We start from the raw sequence: 19,230 nt of genomic DNA on the forward strand, positions 1-19,230 counted from the left end.
AGGCGCCGCGCACGCGGCCGACGTGTTGGACCGGTGCGCTTTACGTGCTGAAATAAACACGCGAAAGCCCCGAAATGTTTCCAGAGTGCTGTGCACTGGAGGTTTTTGTCTGGTGAAGACTTGCCTGGTGCTCCTCCGTGCAGATTGTTTGTCCTCCTCCAGTGCGGGACGAGCCAACACAAGGGAGCGCATTCGCCAACATCCAGGCACGCAATGCGATTTGGAAAGCAGCTCCTTTCCAAAGAGTTGCACAAGAACGATCCTTCAGTCCCGCTCGGGGGGCACGGAACCCCCGCCACACACAGCTTCAAGTAGCGAGTCAGTCGCCGGGGCTTTCTCTTACGGCCACACCACCCTGAACACGCCCGATCTCATCTGATCTTGGAAGCTAAGCAGCGTCGGGCCTGGTTAGTACTTGGATGGGAGACTGCCTGGGAATACCAGGTGCTGTAAGCTTTTGCTCTCCCGGCCAGCAGGGGTCGCCGTTGGTGCCGTAGGCTTTGGGAGGAAAACCTGCAGGATGGAAAGGTGATCTATAGCCTCATCTCTAGAGACGTTTTGTTGCTGTGGCATGTGTGTGACCCATATTCAAAAAAAAAAACCCGTCTGTAAAACGAATATCGAAGCTGCCTCTAAATCTGCAAATGAAGATGAGTCGATAAACCACTCGTTTTTCGTATAACTAGACATATATTCATTTGTTACCGATTTCATTCATTGAGCACGGATACAATAGAGGTACAGCCATTCACTGTTTGACATGTCTGCACTGGTACAGAACCGAGCAATCAGAAAACGGGTGAAACTGTCTTTAGACTCAGCATACAGTACCGAGGCCCCCCATGACCAAATAAAGGCTAACCTCGATAATCACCCTAAAGAACGCAGACTACAGCAAAACGACTGACTTTGAAAAGGGAATGAACGTCCGGAAGGAGTAGTGGAACTAGCTTGAGATGCTTCTCCGGACCCCTAACTAAAAGCCAGCGAGAACCAGCAGCGGCGTCCACTCCTGTCGAACCGGGATCCTTCCGCAGCCACGCAGCTCGTGGTGTCCTAACCCTCCCGTATCTGATTTTGGACCAAGCACATCAGGGGAGAGCGCGAACGCAGTCCCCCACTTCTAGAAATTATGCAGTCGAGATTCCCACATTTGGGGAATTCGCAGGGGTCAACACAGCCGGAGTGCAATGGCCGAGCCTCGCCCTGGGTGAACCTCCTTCTTGATCAAGGTATCTCCCCTGCCAGGTAAGTATGAGTTAAACAGGCCCCTGCAAGCGGCCCGCACCCACAGCACAAATCGCGCAGCCTAGGCCACCTCCTCGCCCCGCACGCCACCGCCTCCTGCTGGGCCCACTCTTTCACACACTCACACGCCACACTAACACTCAAAAGTGTGGGCAAAACGAGAAAACGAGCGCGCCGTTTCCTACACATCTGCAGTCGCCGTTGCGCATTCGCAGCATGTCCCGGGATGCAATTCGGCCTCATTTGCATAACTCCAGACCGGCAGATCGCCACGCAAGCTCGCGACGTGCGCCTGCCACACACCGAACAAACCTTTTCAGCAATTTCCAAAAAACGGGCCTGCTCGCCTGCCCACAAGGCTCCGTCTCTTACCTGTTCTCCAGAGCCTGCTGCCTTCTGTGCTTTTCTCTCGGCACCGCTGCAGTGCACACAACTCCTGCAGCGGGAGGGGGGGAGAAAGTTCCCGCGCTCCGCCGCAGGGAAGGCTCGCTCCGTGCGCACACGTCCTTTCGATGCCAGTCCAACAAGTGCTCCGCATTAGCTGCGTCGGGGCTCCGGCGTGTCGCACCTCACCTCACCTCGCACTGCCCCCTCCTTGAATGTCTGCCGCTGGGCATGCCCCGCTCTCCTCCGCCTTATCTTATCGCGTGTGAGCACCGACAATGGCCACAATGCCGGGGAATGGCACCTGTAAAGTGTTAATTGGGGCACAGGAACAGCCCGTCTCGTCTCGGGGGGGCCGGCTTCAGAGACAATACAGCAAACACAGCGGGGCGGGGGAAGAAGACGACACCACACATGCGGGTACATTCAGCTCCGGCGGGAACGAGACATTTGTCGGTCTTTTCAAGTGCCGAGAGCCGAGCAATCCTTCACTTGTATCGTTTCTCCCCGGTGACTAGATCTGGCCCTGCGACTCTCGACTGGGCTCACCCCCGGGGCAGCCCAGCAGGTGTGAGCCTGGCCGGCACCCGGATGGGAGATTCCACCCCGGAAAAGCTCCGGTTGCTGCTGCTCCTGCAAGAGGTGTGACTGGGACCAGTAGGGAGCGCTCACCCTGCGGGCTGTGTGGCTCTCTTACGCCCCAGCCTCCTGATGGCGACACTGCTGCACAAACAGGCGCCGTCCTTCGGGGGAGGCGTCAAACCGAGGTCCCGACCCTCCTTGGCCATTAGGAAACCCCAGGGCGTCTCTCAAAAAGAGACGCCGGGGGTGTCCCTCTGGTGTTAGTGCTCCCCTTTACCCATCAGTCGGGGTCTCCTCCTAATCCCCGTCTCACCTGTAACAATCAATGACGAGGCCCCCCTGTCCGTGAGATTTAGTACTCGCGCAAGAGACCGGGGGCAGAGCGCGAACGCGGTCCCCCGCCCCCCACAAAGTGCGCGCTCCGGGTTCCCTCTCGGGGCCCTGCAACACAGCGGAAGGGCAGCGAGAAGGAGCCTCTTGCTCTGACGCCGCAAGGCCACAAGAGGGCGGAGGCGCCGCGCGCCCGGCCGACGTGTTGGACCGGTGCGCTTTACGTGCTGAAATAAACACGCGAAAGCCCCGAAATGTTTCCAGAGTGCTGTGCACTGGAGGTTTTTGTCTGGTGAAGACTTGCCTGGTGCTCCTCCGTGCAGATTGTTTGTCCTCCTCCAGTGCGGGACGAGCCAACACAAGGGAGCGCATTCGCCAACATCCAGGCATGCAATGCGATTTGGAAAGCAGCTCCTTTCCAAAGAGTTGCACACGAACGATCCTTCAGTCCCGCTCGGGGGGCACGGAACCCCCGCCACACACAGCTTCAAGTAGCGAGTCAGGCGCTGGGGCTTTCGCTTACGGCCACACCACCCTGAACACGCCCGATCTCGTCTGATCTCGGAAGCTAAGCAGTGTCGGGCCTGGTTAGTACTTGGATGGGAGACTGCCTGGGAATACCAGGTGCTGTAAGCTTTTGCTCTCCCGGCCAGCAGGGGTCGCCGTTGGTGCCGTAGGCTTTGGGAGGAAAACCTGCAGGATGGAAAGGTGATCTATAGCCTCATCTCTAGAGATGTTTTGTTGCTGTGGCATGTGTGTGACCCATATTCAAAAAAAAAAACCCGTCTGTAAAACGAATATCGAAGCTGCCTCTAAATCTGCAAATGAAGATGAGTCGATAAACCACTCGTTTTTCGTATAACTAGACATATATTCATTTGTTACCGATTTCATTCATTGAGCACGGATACAATAGAGGTACAGCCATTCACTGTTTGACATGTCTGCACTGGTACAGAACCGAGCAATCAGAAAACGGGTGAAACTGTCTTTAGACTCAGCATACAGTACCGAGGCCCCCCATGACCAAATAAAGGCTAACCTCGATAATCAGCCTAAAGAACGCAGACTATAGCAAAACGACTGACTTTGAAAAGGGAATGAACGTCCGGAAGGAGTAGTGGAACTAGCTTGAGATGCTTCTCCGGACCCCTAACTAAAAGCCAGCGAGAACCAGCAGCGGCGTCGACTCCTTTCGAACCGGGATCCTTCCGCAGCCACGCAGCTCGTGGTGTCCTAACCCTCCCGTATCTGATTTTGGACCAAGCACATCAGGGGAGAGCGCGAACGCAGTCCCCCACTACCAGAAATTATGCAGTCGAGATTCCCACATTTGGGGAATTCGCAGGGGTCAGCACAGCCGGAGTGCAATGGCCGAGCCTCGCCCTGGGTGAACCGATTTCGATTTTTAAGAACTTTATTTTCTTTTCACAAAAAAATACAGGACATCACAAATCAGAAAGCTTTACATTCATATACATACTTAAAACAGTATATATGATCACATCTCATTACATTTTGACATGGTAACAGTTACATAGCAACAATTTTCTTTTTTTCTGGTGCAAATCACATTCTTTACTTAAACTTGATAATGTTTTTCACAGTTTCTTGAGATATTGACCTATGCTCTCTATTTCCCACAGATTTTCTGCTTCCTCCCTCCCTTCTCTCCACAGATCTCTGAGGTAATAGTTCTCTCGGGTGATGAACAGGGCCAGGCTACCTGCTGCCTTGACTGGGATCTCGATGCCTTTGAACAGCCCCATGTTCCTCACTCTCCACAGGGCAACTTTCCCACTGTTCACCACGGCCCAGATCCTGTCAAACACGTCAGGAGGAAGTTTGACAGGAGAGATGCCGTATATGACGAAAGCAGCGGTCAGGGTAAATTGGGGCGAGAGAGCCAGCAACCAATCTTCAAACTGTGCCCAGAAGGCCTTAGCAAAAAAGCAGGACCACAGGAGATGGGATACAGTCTCCTCCTCGCCGCAGCCCACCCTAACGCAGCGAGGGCTGGGGGTGAGGCCCCTACGGTACAAGAAAGTTCGTACCGGTAAGCACTGGTGGACGACACTCCAGGCTAAATCTCTGTGAATGTTGCACAGAAACTTCTGTTTCCACACCTTCCTTGTTTGGGCTGATGTTAAAATGCCCACATGGGTCTGCCTATTGTTCTGGGGTGCAACGAAATCTTCCAGTTTTTGGACGCTGACATCTCGGAGGGGAATATGGCCAATTGGGTGAGATCTTAGAAAACTTTTAACTGTCCCATAAATTGCAGGGCATGTGTCAGAGAGTGGGACGTCCAGCTTGGGTCTGACACCCCACACTCTGAACACCTCCCTACCTACCCAGAGCCTGGAAAAATAAGTCCAGGTACGCGCTGCAAGTGCTGTTGCAAAGCCTCTCAGCACAGAGGCCAGGAAAATGCACAGCAGCTTCGTAGCAATATCTGGGACAGACTTCCCCCCTGAGGGTAGCGGCCTGTACATTATTTCCCTTCTGAGTCTTTCCTGCTTCCCACCCCATAGAAATTGAAACATCAATCTCCTCATCACCGCCGCAACACGGTGTGGGATTGGGAAGGTAGAAGCCAGAAAATTCAAGACAGGCAAGAGCTCGGCTTTGATGACCAGCACCTTCCCTGTCATGGTGAGGTCTCGGTCCTTCCATTGCATCAGTTTTTTGTTTAAGATTGGCAATTTGTTCTGCCAATTTACTGTTCCCATCTCTTCTCCAAAATACACCCCCAGGACCTTAATTCTCTTCTCTTGCAGCCTGAGATCATGTCCTTCTTTTGGCTCCCTCCAGTTCTGATAAAAAATCTCACTCTTAGATTTGTTAATTTTTGCGGAGGAAGCCAAAGAGAAACGATCACAGCACTGCAGAGCTCTGCTAATTGAGGCATTGTCAGAGAGGAGCAGGGTGACGTCATCCATGTATAGAGATGTCTTTACCTCTCCTCCCCCACTTCCAGGCACTGGTATCCCATTAATGGCCTGATCCTGGCGCAAGGCACAGGCTAAGGGCTCCATAGCCAAAACGCATAACAAGGGGGATAATGGGCAGCCCTGCCTCACCCCTGAACAGACTTCAAAGGGGCGTGATCTATTGCCATTAACCATGACTCTGCTGTTGCTACCTGTGTACAGCAGGTTAATCCACTTTCTCATGATGGGGCCAAACTTCATGTGCTCAAGTCCCGATGTTAAGTACTGCCGGTTTAGGCGGTCAAAGGCCTTTTCTAGGTCTACACCTAAAATGCAAAGAGGGAGGGAGCGATCCTCAGAGTACAGACAGACATCCCTCAACAAGGCCAGGTTGTCGCTCATCAGGCGTCCTGCTATCCCACAAGTCTGTTCTTTCCCTACCAGTGAGGCCACTACATTTTGTAGGTGCAGGAAAAGGGCTTTGGACAGGATCTTAGTGTCCACGCCTAACAGGCTGAGGGGTCTCCAGTTCTTTATGTCATTTTTTGCTCCTTTCTTAAACAAGAGAGAGATAGTGCCTTCTCTTAAGGAGTCAGGCAGCAATTCTGTCTTATATCTTTCCTCGAATAGGACCAGTAGCGGATCCTGAAGCAGATCCCAAAAGGTGCAATAAAATTATTTAGGGAGCCCGTCAGCACCTGGAGTTTTCCCCTTCTGTAAGCTCTCCATAGCCTGTCTCAGCTCTTCTACTGTCAAATCCCTCTCAAGTACTTCCCTATCTTCTTCACTCAAAACGTTTTCTAGCTTTGAGGTAAAAAAATGAATTTCTTCATCCTTTACCTCTGTAGAGCTGTACAGTCTTGAGTAGAAGGCCTTGGTGCAGGAGAGGATAGCACTCGGCTCTGTTCTCTCTCGTCCCTCCTCATCAACTACACTTTCCATGACAGACTTGGAGCCTACCACTTTCCTGAAAAAGAAGCGAGTACACTTCTCATTTTCTTCCAAGAACTGCACTCTGCCTCTTAACAGCACTCCTCGACTACTTTCTTCGGCTATGCTCCGGATGTCCTTTTTTAAAAGGGTGATATCCTCGAGCACATCGAAGCCACTGTGCAGCATCGTGTAGAGACGCTGCAGCTGCCTCTGTTTCCTGGCTAGCACTCCTCTCCGTCTGGCAGCAGCCTTCCTTCCCTCAGCCATGAAAAAGGTCTTTGTCCTCATCTTCACCTCCTCCCACCACTCTCCTACTGACCCGTACAGACACTGCAAGGACAGCCACTGTGATAGTTTCTCCTTGTAGCGGGATACTACCCCCTCGTTCTCTAGCAGCTTTGTGTTGAGTTTCCAGAGGCCTGGGCCAAAGACAGTCCCGCCCTGGAGTTCCACTCTACACCCTAAAGCCTGATGATCTGAGAAGAAGACAGGCTGAAGAGTGACCCCAACAGCTTTCACTCTCTCTGAGACAAAGCAATAGTCAATTCTGGAGCTGCTATTCCTCCCTGACCATGCATATCCTGCTGTTGTGGGATATATACATCTATATGTGTCTGAGAGTTTAAAGTCTTGAACTAAGTTTTGCAGGGCCAGTGAGCTGGAATCCAATTTTATCGGAGAGCTAGACTGCCTGTCTGTGTGCTCTAAGATACAATTAAAATCCCCTCCCACTATCACGTCTGTGCTACTTAACAATAGGGGAGAGAGTGCCTTGAGTAGCTCCACCCTTCCTCCCACGTCAGTAGGACAATACACATTGATTAGCCGCAGGTTAACGGTCCCCCATTCCACATCCACACACAGCAACCTGCCATCTATGACCCTCTGAATACTTTTCAATTTGAAAGCCCATCCTTTGAAAAGAATGGCCACGCCAGAGGCTCTGTTGTTATTGTCCCCTGACCAAACAGAAGGCCCTTTATCCCACCTATCTTCAAAGCTTTTATACCTCTCTTGATAGGCTAAAGCACACTCCTGCAACATCAACACATCTCCCTCTCTCTGCTGGAGGTAATCAAAGACACACTGACATTTAACTCCGTCATTGATACCTCTGGTGTTAAGAGAAATTATGTTTAGAGCCATATTACATAAGAAAGTGGAACCAGTCTTTACAAAACACATTTCTCTTCGGTCTCACCTGTTACCTTCTTCTTTTTCTTTTTCTTCTTACCAATTTCCTGCCAGCCATCCTCTGAATGAGCCTTCATCAGGGTGGCAGCAGTAAAAGCATTCACGGAGTCCATTTCAAGGAAGGGGGTAGAGGGAGGGGTGGAGGGGTTCCAGCTGTCCCCATCGCCATTCTCTCCTTCCTCCTCGCTCGGGGAGAAAACAGAGTCATTTTTCCTTTTCCTCAAGTCCAGCTCCTGGGAGCACTGAGGGGAAAGGGGTGCAGCCGATGCACCAGTCTCCTCTTCCCCCTCACCCACCAGCTGTTGCAGATCCTCCGTGATGGACTGGATGGAGGAGAGGAGGGCATCTGTAGCACTTGCAGAGTCTGAGAAAAGCAGCTCCGCTGAATCCTGGGTATCGTCGCTGGACCCGCTCCACCGGGGGGCCCCACACTGGCCCTCGTTCTGAGGAGCAGGAGTGGGGGAGGGGTCCTCGCTGTTCTCGGGGGTTTTCAAACCCTCGTGCTTGTCTGGTGCAGTCTGCGGTTGTGGGAGCGTAGTGGATTTCTCTTCCACCGGCCCCGGAGCCACAGCAGGACTGATCCTGGCTGGAGGCTGAGACTCTTTGTCCAACAAGGGTTCTTTGTTTGACTTGTTGTTTGCTTTGGCTTTTCGGGCCGGTTTGGCTGAAACAAGCACTGCCTCATCCTTTCTCATTTTGAGTTTATTGGCGTAGGCGTGAGGGCAGTTCTTAAAAACGTGTCCTTCCGAGCCACATAAATTGCACTTTGGCAGCATTGAACAGTCAGAGGCTAAATGTCCCTGTTTGCCACAGGTCTTGCAGCATTTCACAGTGCAGGAAGATGCCAGGTGTCCCACAGCACCACAGCGCCGACACACCTTTGGTTGTCCCACATAAAAAACATAGCCATTGCAGGCGCCCAGCCGGATTGTAGAGGGCAGGTGCCTTAAGCCTCCATTTACATTGTCCGGTAGTAAGCGAACCTCGAATTTCCTTGCTCCTGTTTTTATACCGTCAACATCTCTAACCTCAGTTCCATGGTGGACGGTGCAGTACTGGTTAAGCCAGGTGTGAATGTCCTCCGTCTTTGCCAGTTCCGAGAACATAACAACATGCACCGTTTTCCTCTCTCTCTGTGTCAGAGGCTGCAAGTTGATCTTCTCAAGTGCAGGAACTTTCCCTCTTTTTGCCTCAAACACATCCACGCATTGTTCAAACAGAGGATAGGTACCAAATACAACCTCAAATGCTTTCTGACCTGGGAGAGCAAAGATGAAATCCAAGTGCCGAGGTTCAAAGCCAAGTTCCTTCTGTAACACTTTTCTGCTGAACTGCATACGATCCATGAACAGGTCATCCAAAAGCTCAAAACGTACAGCATTCTTGCGGGATCCAAAGGTTGCCATCTCAAACTGCAAAACAAACACTGCTTCCACAAAACAAGAAAACAATCCAACTACTCCAACTACAGGCTGATCAAGGTATCTCCCCTGCCAGGTAAGCCGAGAGCCGCAGGCGATGAGCCCGGAGCTGAACGGGCCCCACTGGCTCGTTTGTAAGGCCAGGTGCATTGCCAACCACGACCGGCAGGGCAGAGGCCTTGAAGGCAGCCTGGGCTCCTGCAGCTGTCCAGCCACGCACTCTGGTTTCTCTTCATCTCGTACAAATCTTTTGCCTTTTACTAAAGATTTCCATGAAGAGGAGCATGAATGAGTTCCATACAATTTTTGTGCTTTCCTGCCTTCGGGTGGGGCGCAGCTGGGCTGGTCAAAGAGAGAAAACAAAACCGCTCACAATCACTCTTATTACTGCGACTGTGGCCGTCTGCTCTGCGAGTCCTCGGTCTCCGCCTGTCTGATTGGTGCTCTTTTCTTTGGGGGGCGGGAAGTGTCCGGCCGCAAATATGAAGCGTTACAGCAACGACATGCCATGAGACGATTGATAACGATTTCCGTATCGTAGCCTGTGAGGTTTAGCCGATGCGCGATTATTGCTAGTTGAAAACTTTTCCCAATACCCCGCTTCCGCCGGTTTGCAATACAATCGGCGAAAGCAATTTTTGACAGTCTCGTCAGAGACTGAGCAAGGTGTTTAAAGACAGATTTTGTCATGGTAACATCATGGTAGAAAGAAACAAGCTTGTTACGTCTCAACAGAAACACTCTTTAGCTCTTTCAGCGTTATGCAGAGAACAGCGTCTGTCGAGATCACTTTTGAGTCAGCGCGAAACGCCGTGTGCTGTCAGTTTGATTTCATATTGCTCGTAGCGGCGCCCGGCTTTTGTCTGTCAAACGTTAGGTTGCCCTTCTTCATGCTGCATCGTCGGCATGAGTGGAGCTTTTTAAACGTCTGTATTTACTGCGCCTCATAAGAAATCGTTTGTCCCCGTTCAAAACAGATTGTGCGATGTCCTGCAGCGTTCGCAAAGCAAACCTTTGACAGTTTGAAAGAGGAATTTATTCTGCTTCCTGTGCGTGCAGTAGTTACAAAGTTGAACGTCTTTATACGATCTGCCGCAGATCTTACAAACGAGCCAGTGGGGCCCGTTCAGCTCCGGGCTCATCGCCTGCGGCTCACGGCTTGCGAGCGTGCCCAATCCGTGCGATAACTCGGAAAACACCCGGCCACACTGTGCCGGAAACGACGCACTCTGGGAAGCCGCTATGCAAAGCGAGGTCCCAAGATCCCCTGCGGCCGGACACTTCCTGCCCCCCAAAGAAAAGAGCGCCAATCAGACGGCCGGAGATCGAGGACTCGCGGAGCAGACGGCCACAATCACCATTACAAGAGCGATTGCGAACGTGCTTGTTTTCTCTCTTTGACCAGCCCAGCTGCCCGCGACCCGAAAGCAGGAAATCACAAAAATTGCAGGGAACTCATTCGTGCTCCTCTCCACGGAAATCTTTAGTAAAAGGCGAAAGAGTTGTACGAGATGAAGAGAAACCAGAGTGCATGGCTGCACAGCTGCAGGAGCCCAGGCCGCCTTCAAGGCCTCTGCCCTGCCGGTCGTGGTTGGCAATACACCTGGCCTTACAAACGAGCCAGTGGGGCCCGTTCAGCTCCGGGCTCATCGCCTGCGGCTCACGGTTTGCGAGCGTGCCGAATCCGTGCGATAACTCGGAAAACACCCGGCCACACTGTGCCGGAAACGACGCACTCTGGGAAGCCGCTATGCAGGCAAGGTCCCAAGATCCCCTGCGGCCGGACACTTGCCGCCCACCAAAGAAAAGAGCGCCAATCAGACGGCCGGAGACCAAGGACTCGCGGAGCAGACGGCCACAATCACCATTACAAGAGCGATTGCGAACGTGCTTGTTTTCTCTCTTTGACCAACCCAGCTGCGCCCCACCCGAAAGCAGGGAAGCACAAAAACTGCAGGGAACTCATTCATGCGCCTCTCCATGGAAATTTTTAGTAAAAGGCGAAAGATTTGTACTAGATGAAGAGAAACCAGAGTGCGTGGCTGCACAGCTGCAGGAGCCCAGGCCGCCTTCAAGGCCTCTGCCCTGCCGGTCGTGGTTGGCAATACACCTGGCCTTACAAACGAGCCAGTGGGGCCCGTTCAGCTCCGGGCTCATCGCCTGCGGCTCACGGCTTGCGAGCGTGCCCAATCCGTGCGATAACTCGGAAAACACCCGGCCACACTGTGCCGGAAACGACGCACTCTGGGAAGCCGCTATGCAAAGCGAGGTCCCAAGATCCCCTGCGGCCGGACACTTCCCGCCCCCCAAAGAAAAGAGCGCCAATCAGACGGCCGGAGACCGAGGACTCGCGGAGCAGACGGCCACAATCGCCATAACAAGACCGATTGCGAGCGTTTTTGTTTTCTCTCTTTGACCAGCCCAGCTGCGCCCCACCCGAAAGCAAAGAAGCACAAATATTGCATGGAACTCATTCATGCTTCTCTCCGCGGGAATCTTTAGTAAAAGGCGAAAGATTTGTACGAAATGAAGAGAAACCAGAGTGCGTGGCTGCACAGCTGCAGGAGCCCAGTCCGCCTTCAAAGCCTCTGCGCTGCCGGTCGTGGTTTGCAATGCACCTGGCCTTACAAACGAACCAGTGGGGCCCGTTCAGCTCCGGGCTCATCGCCTGCGGCTCACGGCTTGCGAGCGTGCCCAATCCGTGCGATAACTCGGAAAACACCCGGCCACACTGTGCCGGAAACGACGCACTCTGGGAAGCCGCTATGCAAAGCGAGGTCCCAAGATCCCCTGCGGCCGGACACTTCCCACCCCCCAAAGAAAAGAGCGCCAATCAGACGGCCGGAGACCGAGGACTCGCGGAGCAGACGGCCACAATTGCCATAACAAGAGTGATTGCGAACGTTTTTGTTTTCTCTCTTTGACCAGCCAGGCTGCGCCCCACCCGAAGGCAGGGAAGCACAAAAATTGCATGGAACTTATTCATGCTCCTCTCCACGGAAATCTTTAATAAAAGGCGAAAGATTTGTACGAGATGAAGAGAAACCAGAGTGCGTGGCTGCACAGCTGCAGGAGCCCAGACCGCCTTCAAAGCCTCTGCGCTGCCGGTCGTGGTTGGCAATGCACCTGGCCTTACAAACTAGCCAGTGGGGCCCGTTCAGCCCCGGGCTCATCGCCTGCGGCTCTCGGCTTGTGGGCGTGCCCAATCCGTGCGATAACTCGGAAAACACCCAGCCACACTGTGTCGGAAACAACGCACTGTAAGGCACCTTGAAGCGTGCACCCCCAACATTCTTCTTTGCACATCTGTGAAAGGTAAACTCTTGAGCAAACTCTGAACCAGCTCTAAGGAAACTAATCCGATTAGACGTTACTTTGACTCATCCTTTAAGGGACCCTTGATAATTGGAGAAATCAATGATTTCGAATGAATTCTGTATGCGTCAAAAGACAGCTATACACAGAAAACATGCAGGACACTGCTCATGATGTTTCCCGAGCCGAAACACAGTGCGTTTTTCCAAGCCATCTGACAAAGCCCGCCCACTGAAAACTGCAGCAGATCGTGTAAAGACGTTCAACTTTGTAACTACTGCACGCACAGGAAGCAGAATAAATTCCTCTTTTCAAACTGTCAAAGGTTTGCTTTGCGAACGCTGCAGGACATCGCAAAATCTCTTTTGAACGGGGACAAACGATTTCTTATGGGGCGCAGTAAGTACAGACGTTTAAAAAGCTCCACTCATGCCGACGATGCAGCATGAAGAAGCGCAACCTAACGTTTGACAGACAAAAGCCGGGCGCCGCTACGAGCAATATGAAATCAAACTGACAGCACACGGCGTTTCGCGCTGACTCAAAAGTGATCTCGACAGACGCTGTTCTCTGCATAACACTGAAAGAGCTAAAGAGCGTTTCTGTTGAGACGTAACCCAGTGGGCAAAAGACGTATAATATACGTCTATTAAACGCATACCTTAGACGTCTAAATGTGGTCTGCAATTCGTCTAGAATGAAATTCTAATATACGTCTATTGTTATACGTCAATTATACGTCTATGATTAGATGTTCATTATACGTAAATGGTTGGAGTTCTATTATACGGATAAATTTAGAGGACTATTATACATATATGGTAGGAGTTCCGGATAACTTTAGAGGACTATTCTACGTATATGGTTGGAGGTCTATTATACGGATAACTTTAGAGGTCTATTATACGTATATGGGTAGAGGTCTATTATACGGATAACTTTAGAGGTCTATTATATGTATATGGTTAGAGGTCTATTATACGGATAACTTTAGAGGTCTATTATACGTATATGGGTAGAGGTCTATTATACATCAAAGTTAGGTTTTACAGGTGTAGAAACTAGTAAATCAACCCAATGATTTGGTTTAGAAATTTATTCTGAAAATACACATTCACACCTGAAAAATATGTATTTCAAATTATACATTGTATACAATCAATCAACAATCAACATATGGGCAATAATCATAAAAAACACAACTAGTCTTAAACTTCAGCTACAAATTCTGGTAATATGGCAATATACAGTATAGTAACGGCAAACACAAACTAATTACATTAACACACTAACTCAAAACCACATTTTGATTCAAATATACATTTTAAAATGTACAACTTCTATATTTCCAAGAAAAAAAATATTACAATGGAAGTTAAGACGATTTTTGTCCACTATTTGCAAACCCTGTGTAATTGTCCTAACAGTTAGAACCAAAAACCTAGTATTTTCAGTGTCCAGATCTCCTGGCCCCCTGCCTTGCATATGCATTCTTCAAGTAACACATTGCGTGCTCCTTTATTTCTTTTTCTGCTGATTTAGGGCGGGACTTCAGCACCGCAGCTAGGAGAAAATTATATAATATTACTTCCCAAATTAATGATGATTAATATCTTCTTTAGTATAATCTAAAAAATGAACGGTTTACTAAGCTCAAAGCTGAAATAAATGTATAAAATTTGGCTTGCATCATAGAAGTTGAGCAATAAAGTCTGTCCTAATTAAAGAGTACCCAAAGTTTGAAAGTACAACATAGAATAAGAATAGAGAAACGGCAAAACGATTTAGTGTCATCTTCCCCATTCACACCATTCCCCATTTCGAATGAATTCTGTATGCGTTAAAAGACAGCTATACACAGAAAACATGCAGGACACTGCTCACGATGTTTGCCGAGCCGAAACACAGTGCGTTTTTCCAAGCCATTTGACAACGCCCGCCCACTGAAAACTGCAGCAGATCGTGTAAAGACGTTCAACTTTGTAACTACTGCACGCACAGGAAGCAGAATAAATTCCTCTTTTCAAACTGTCAAAGGTTTGCTTTGCGAACGCTGCAGGACATCGCACAACCTCTTTTGAACGGGGACAAACGATTTCTTATGGGGCGCAGTAAGTACAGACGTTTAAAAAGCTCCACTATTTTTATGTGCCATTTTTTGCTTATTCACTTACTATTTTAATCAAAATAATATTAAGAAAGATCTGTATGTATTCAGATAGTATTATTATTGTTCATACTTACTCGTCAAAAGAGGATTGCTGAGATATTTGCGGATATACTTCTACGTTTGAAAAACGTGTCCAAAATGGTGACCAACGAATACTAGCAATGCATTGTGGTATATAACCGGAAAATATGCTGGGTTCGATATTTTCTCAACGTATGCGTTTATTAATGTTGTCGATATTATGGTTGAAATTTAACATTGATAATACATCGCGGCTATGTGCCCCCTGCTATGAGCTGATGTGCAATTTTAACGCATGCAGTTAGTAAGGATCGGTCACTGTTGTATGGTATTATATACAGTATAATGACATTATGGAATAGGATGGGGACAGGCCTGGCATCACGGGGGGAGGGAGGAATGTCGCCCCTTCAGTTTTGGGCAAAAAGATGTACCTAACTTACCTAGGAGTATACGGCACTCTGCACAGTGTACGAAGTAATTTTCGCAGTAATTAATTTATTATATTTACTATATTTATTATACACGTGTAAATTAATTACTGCGAAAATAATTTACTTCGTACACTGTGCAGAGTGCCGTATACTCCTAGTTGCGGCACACACGATACATACAGTAAAAAGCCTCAGGCACTGTGTTAGATGTGTTTTCGACGTTATATATGCGTTTATTAATGTCGTCGATTTTACGGTTGCAATTCGACTTTGATTATACGTCGAGGCGACGTATATATACGTATAGCCGTATTTTCGCCGTGAATATACGTATATTCGACGAATCAGTGCCCACTGGGTAAACTCTTCAGCAAACTCTGAACCAGCTCTAAGGAAACTAATCCGATTAGACGTTACTTTGACTCATCTTTTTACGCTAGGGTTAGGGTTAGCATTCCCACGCTACTTAGACACTTTGTTTACGCTCAGTGCTTGATTTTGGGAACTTCAGGACGAGTGGGAATTTTCTCCTATCTGTCAATTCTGTTTTGTTTTGGAGACTCTTGGCTGCCTATGTTGTACAGTGCAGCGTGAAGGAAACATTTTCCAAAACTGTCAGCTCAAAAGTTGTAAGAAAACCTCTCCAGCTGCTTTAACTCTCTTCATTTTTGTCATTTAATGTGACACTCGATGTATAACTGGAGCCTCACATATGCAAATGGTGAGGCTCCAGTTCGACACCCAGTTCAATACCACTTTACAGTAAATGACAAAAGCATGGCAGACTGTGCCGGACCGGCAGATTACTTCCGCTTATTTTTACCACATTAAACAATGGAAATCCAACCACTTGCATTTGTGACACTTGATTTTGGCTGCACCTAAGACACTCTTAAATCTTCAAACACATTTCTCTTCTCCCGCAACACTCTTGTCTGTCGGCGCTATGTGGCAGCGTTGCATGACAACCCATCTCACCACGGAAAGGAACCTAACAGCTTTGGTAAGAGAGGAGAAAAGGACCTGGCCCGTACGCGGCTCAAACCCGCAACCTTGGCGTTACTAGCACCACCATCTAACCAACTGAGCTAACCGACCTCACAACAGTGGTCCTCTCTGTGCTGCAAAAAATCAAGCTCAGGGAATTTCTTTTGTCCTTTGAATAGAAAGCCGTGTAATTCAGTGTACGGGCTTTCTCGTGCAGTTTCATAGTTCTTGTAACCCAAATCCTACACTGGCCTGAAGTGCCCCCCCATTTCACAGCATTTTTCAGCTGATTTAAAATGTACCTAAAGGAGAAGCATTATTGAAGACCATCAATTACCAAGAGCTTTTGTCAAAGGTTTTGGTGGTCATTTTTAATGACCACAGAGCACTATGACCTCGGTTTTACATCTCATCCAAAAGACAGCGCCCTTTTTCCAACACAGCTTCTCCGTCACTATATTGGGACATTGGGACCCGTACAGACCTCAGAGTGAGTGCCCATTAACACCACTTCCAGCTGGAAGCTTTGTTTTTCCCTGTAGCTCACCCTCATCCTGGTACTGACCTGGCTCACACCTGCTTAGCTTCAGTGGGTTTTCAGTTGCGAGTTGCAAAAGTTGGGATACAAGTGTAGCGGCAATGCTTGTTAATAAGACAGAATTAAGCGTTGGTATGCTGTCCTAAATGAAGCCCCATCTCACCCCCCATCTCTGTGGTGCAGCCACAGAGAAAGTATTCATGCAGACTGATTTAAGTTGTTTTCTTTTGATAGGGAACAGCTCCCAGACAGGGATGCACTTAGCTAAGCCTGGCTATCATGATCAATGGTCATCCATTGGCGCCTATCTGTCTAGGGAGTGCTGAATGGACATCTGGACTGCATTCTTAAGTGTCAAGAGTAAGTGACTTATATCTCACCTTGACCAACCAATCAGGGACTGGCAGGGCGTGGTAATACCACGTGGGTCTCCAATGCCCGCCAAACTCTCAACCAATCAGCACACATCTGTGTCTTGGTCAAAAAGGGAGCGCAAGCTCAGATCGGGGCTCTCCTTGGCCATTTTCGCGCATCCTCAGAGACAATCACGTGACAACTGCTGTTGTCTGCATAGGGACTTGGACTTTGTTCTAAGCGCGAGGCCAAGCATCCCGTACGTACTCAGAATTCTACTAACGTGAATGCTCCGTTTGATCAACGGCAGCCTACAGTTGGACCCTCGTCAACAACCTGAATAGCTTATTCAGAAGCAGCGCTGGACCGGGAACGAACCAGTTTCTTCCCAGGCAAAAGAGTGACTTGTGAGGACTCGCGGTCACACTCTGTGCATAGAGACTTTCTACTAGCCAGCCGGACTGCTGGTAGATCCCCTCGGAGCAACGACTGCCCTGCGCGCCGCAGTCAGATTCCTCCGCCCGTCCTACTCCGAGCTGCACCTTGACTGGTTGGCTGGTAGCCAGAGGACGCCGACACAACGCCCATTGGACAACCGCTGGAACAGAGGCTGCAACAGAGCTTGTCAGCTGGTTTGGTGTTCGTGCCGGGAAATTCCAAATCCATACACAGTGGATAAGTTAACCCCATGTTCTACATTGCGTCTCGAGAATTCAATTGTACCTCAACACAAGTTGTTATCAATTTAATTCATGAGTAATGTATTTACTTCCGAGTTTAGAGTAACAATGGGTAATAACACTGATTAGCGATTTGGTAACCGAACGATATATATTGACATATATTCTCTGTTGTGTATCTCTTTGTGTTTGCATCTCTTCGAGATTATATATCTTGTATATTGATAACCCTCACAGTAAGGTCTGCCGCTCGTATCCAGGCAGACTAGTATATGTTTGGTGCACAATTTATATTAATAAATGTATCTCGTGTATTGAACCCGTGTGTGTGCGTTGTTAGTTGTTCTGGCGATTGATTTTCTAAAAGCCCCAACGAACAACCTCGTGATTACTGCTACAATTAATAAGTGTCTCAGTAAACCCATCAAACCACTACATTTAATGGCGTCCCTGGGTGGGCGAGTTTAGAATGAAATGAGACTCAATCGCACAGAATAACTGATGTTGCTGTGAGTTCAAGTTCAGCACAGCACCGTGACTTTTATACGCGAATACCGGGTGTGCTGATAACTGCGTAAAGAAATCCCCCTGTTTTCTAGCGTTTAGTGTAACGTGTGCTGATTGGAAATCCATCTGCTCGGGTGTTTAGATTCCATACTGTATTTTGGTAAAAGGAAAAAAAGTAATACTCTTAAAGTTTCTCTGACGTAATGACAATGGCTGCTAAAATGTCTGAAGTGGAGTCGCTTATAAGTACTATTTCTAGCGACGACAATCCTGGTTACTGGAGCGGTATCGAAAAGTTGAACTTTGATGATATTGAGAAGCTGCAAGTAGATTTAGTAGCTAAGGTAGCGAACCAGCTTAACACAGGAGGGTCTGTGAACGCAGTTCAGGTCCTATCTAGTTTCGCCTTAAATCTAGCTAAACAGCTGGAACTGTCTTTGTCCGAGCTGACAAAGTTTCAAACGCTTCAGGGAAAGCTAGAAAGATATAAGGCGGAGCGAGTTGAGTTGTTGGATATAATCAGAGAAAAGAGAGTGAAAAGTGAGGAAAGTGAAGACAGACTCAGGGAAGTTTTAGGTAAATTAGATGACCTGTCTGCTAGAGAAACTGCGGCTGAGGTAGCTAGGAGAGACCTAGAAGCGAGCTTGAAAGAAAAAGAAAAAGAAATTGAGAGTTTAAATGAGCTCAGCCAGGAAAGGCAAAAGGAGTTAGATGCTGCCGTACTGGAAGCAAAACAGGCTAGATCCCACTTACATGCCAGCCCACCTAGCAGCCCGGAGCGCTCACCCAGGAGGTTTCTCCCGGCCAGGGTCTGTGGTCGGATCGGCATGGGGGAGATCGCCGAGTCCTGCGCGAGACGCAAGGGCGATTCAATTCAGGCATAGACCCCCTGCTCCTGATCACGGCCGTCTCCCTGCCCACGGAGAAACTGTAAAAATTAACCTCCACTCCCTGAGGCAGTTAGCCAAAGATGTAGAAAGGTTTGACCCGACAGTGTCAGGGAATAATGTGGAGACCTACATTGATGAGCTGAGATATACTTTGCAGTTTATGCCCGAAGCGTCCGAACAGGAAAAGGCTATGTTAGTAAGGAAAACTACCAGCCGAGCGGTCCACGAGTGGATGTCTAGACAAGGACCTGAGGTCTGTAATAGCTTTGAGGAGCTGTGTCAGGCAATGATCGGAGAATTTTCGGCTTT

At 49.0% G+C, this 19,230-nt stretch overlaps 9 non-coding genes and 1 pseudogene across 9 annotated transcripts; 4 read left to right on the forward strand and 6 right to left on the reverse strand.

Moving 5' to 3' along the window:
* The first annotated feature begins 337 nt into the window (after positions 1-337).
* Positions 338-456, forward strand: LOC138236892 (5S ribosomal RNA). Its single transcript, XR_011188871.1, has one exon. It is a non-coding gene; the product is annotated as a 5S ribosomal RNA (ribosomal RNA).
* Positions 457-1,092: 636 nt separating this feature from the next.
* Positions 1,093-1,256, reverse strand: LOC138236853 (U1 spliceosomal RNA). The gene has a single exon (XR_011188834.1). It is a non-coding gene; the product is annotated as a U1 spliceosomal RNA (small nuclear RNA).
* A 1,805-nt stretch (positions 1,257-3,061) lies between these two features.
* Positions 3,062-3,180, forward strand: LOC138236842 (5S ribosomal RNA). The gene has a single exon (XR_011188823.1). It is a non-coding gene; the product is annotated as a 5S ribosomal RNA (ribosomal RNA).
* Positions 3,181-3,816: 636 nt separating this feature from the next.
* LOC138236854 (U1 spliceosomal RNA) lies at positions 3,817-3,986 on the reverse strand. Its single transcript, XR_011188835.1, has one exon. It is a non-coding gene; the product is annotated as a U1 spliceosomal RNA (small nuclear RNA).
* Positions 3,987-9,241: 5,255 nt separating this feature from the next.
* LOC138236896 (U5 spliceosomal RNA) lies at positions 9,242-9,358 on the forward strand. The gene has a single exon (XR_011188875.1). It is a non-coding gene; the product is annotated as a U5 spliceosomal RNA (small nuclear RNA).
* Positions 9,359-9,551: 193 nt separating this feature from the next.
* LOC138236886 (U4 spliceosomal RNA) lies at positions 9,552-9,682 on the forward strand (annotated as a pseudogene).
* Positions 9,683-10,441: 759 nt separating this feature from the next.
* On the reverse strand, positions 10,442-10,556 carry LOC138236843 (U5 spliceosomal RNA). Its single transcript, XR_011188824.1, has one exon. It is a non-coding gene; the product is annotated as a U5 spliceosomal RNA (small nuclear RNA).
* A 390-nt stretch (positions 10,557-10,946) lies between these two features.
* Positions 10,947-11,063, reverse strand: LOC138236847 (U5 spliceosomal RNA). Its single transcript, XR_011188828.1, has one exon. It is a non-coding gene; the product is annotated as a U5 spliceosomal RNA (small nuclear RNA).
* A 391-nt stretch (positions 11,064-11,454) lies between these two features.
* LOC138236846 (U5 spliceosomal RNA) lies at positions 11,455-11,571 on the reverse strand. The gene has a single exon (XR_011188827.1). It is a non-coding gene; the product is annotated as a U5 spliceosomal RNA (small nuclear RNA).
* A 391-nt stretch (positions 11,572-11,962) lies between these two features.
* LOC138236845 (U5 spliceosomal RNA) lies at positions 11,963-12,079 on the reverse strand. Its single transcript, XR_011188826.1, has one exon. It is a non-coding gene; the product is annotated as a U5 spliceosomal RNA (small nuclear RNA).
* Between the last annotated feature and the right edge of the window lie 7,151 nt (positions 12,080-19,230).

The sequence above is a fragment of the Lepisosteus oculatus genome, unplaced genomic scaffold (assembly GCF_040954835.1).
Source record: "Lepisosteus oculatus isolate fLepOcu1 unplaced genomic scaffold, fLepOcu1.hap2 HAP2_SCAFFOLD_94, whole genome shotgun sequence".
NCBI lineage: Eukaryota > Metazoa > Chordata > Actinopteri > Semionotiformes > Lepisosteidae > Lepisosteus > Lepisosteus oculatus.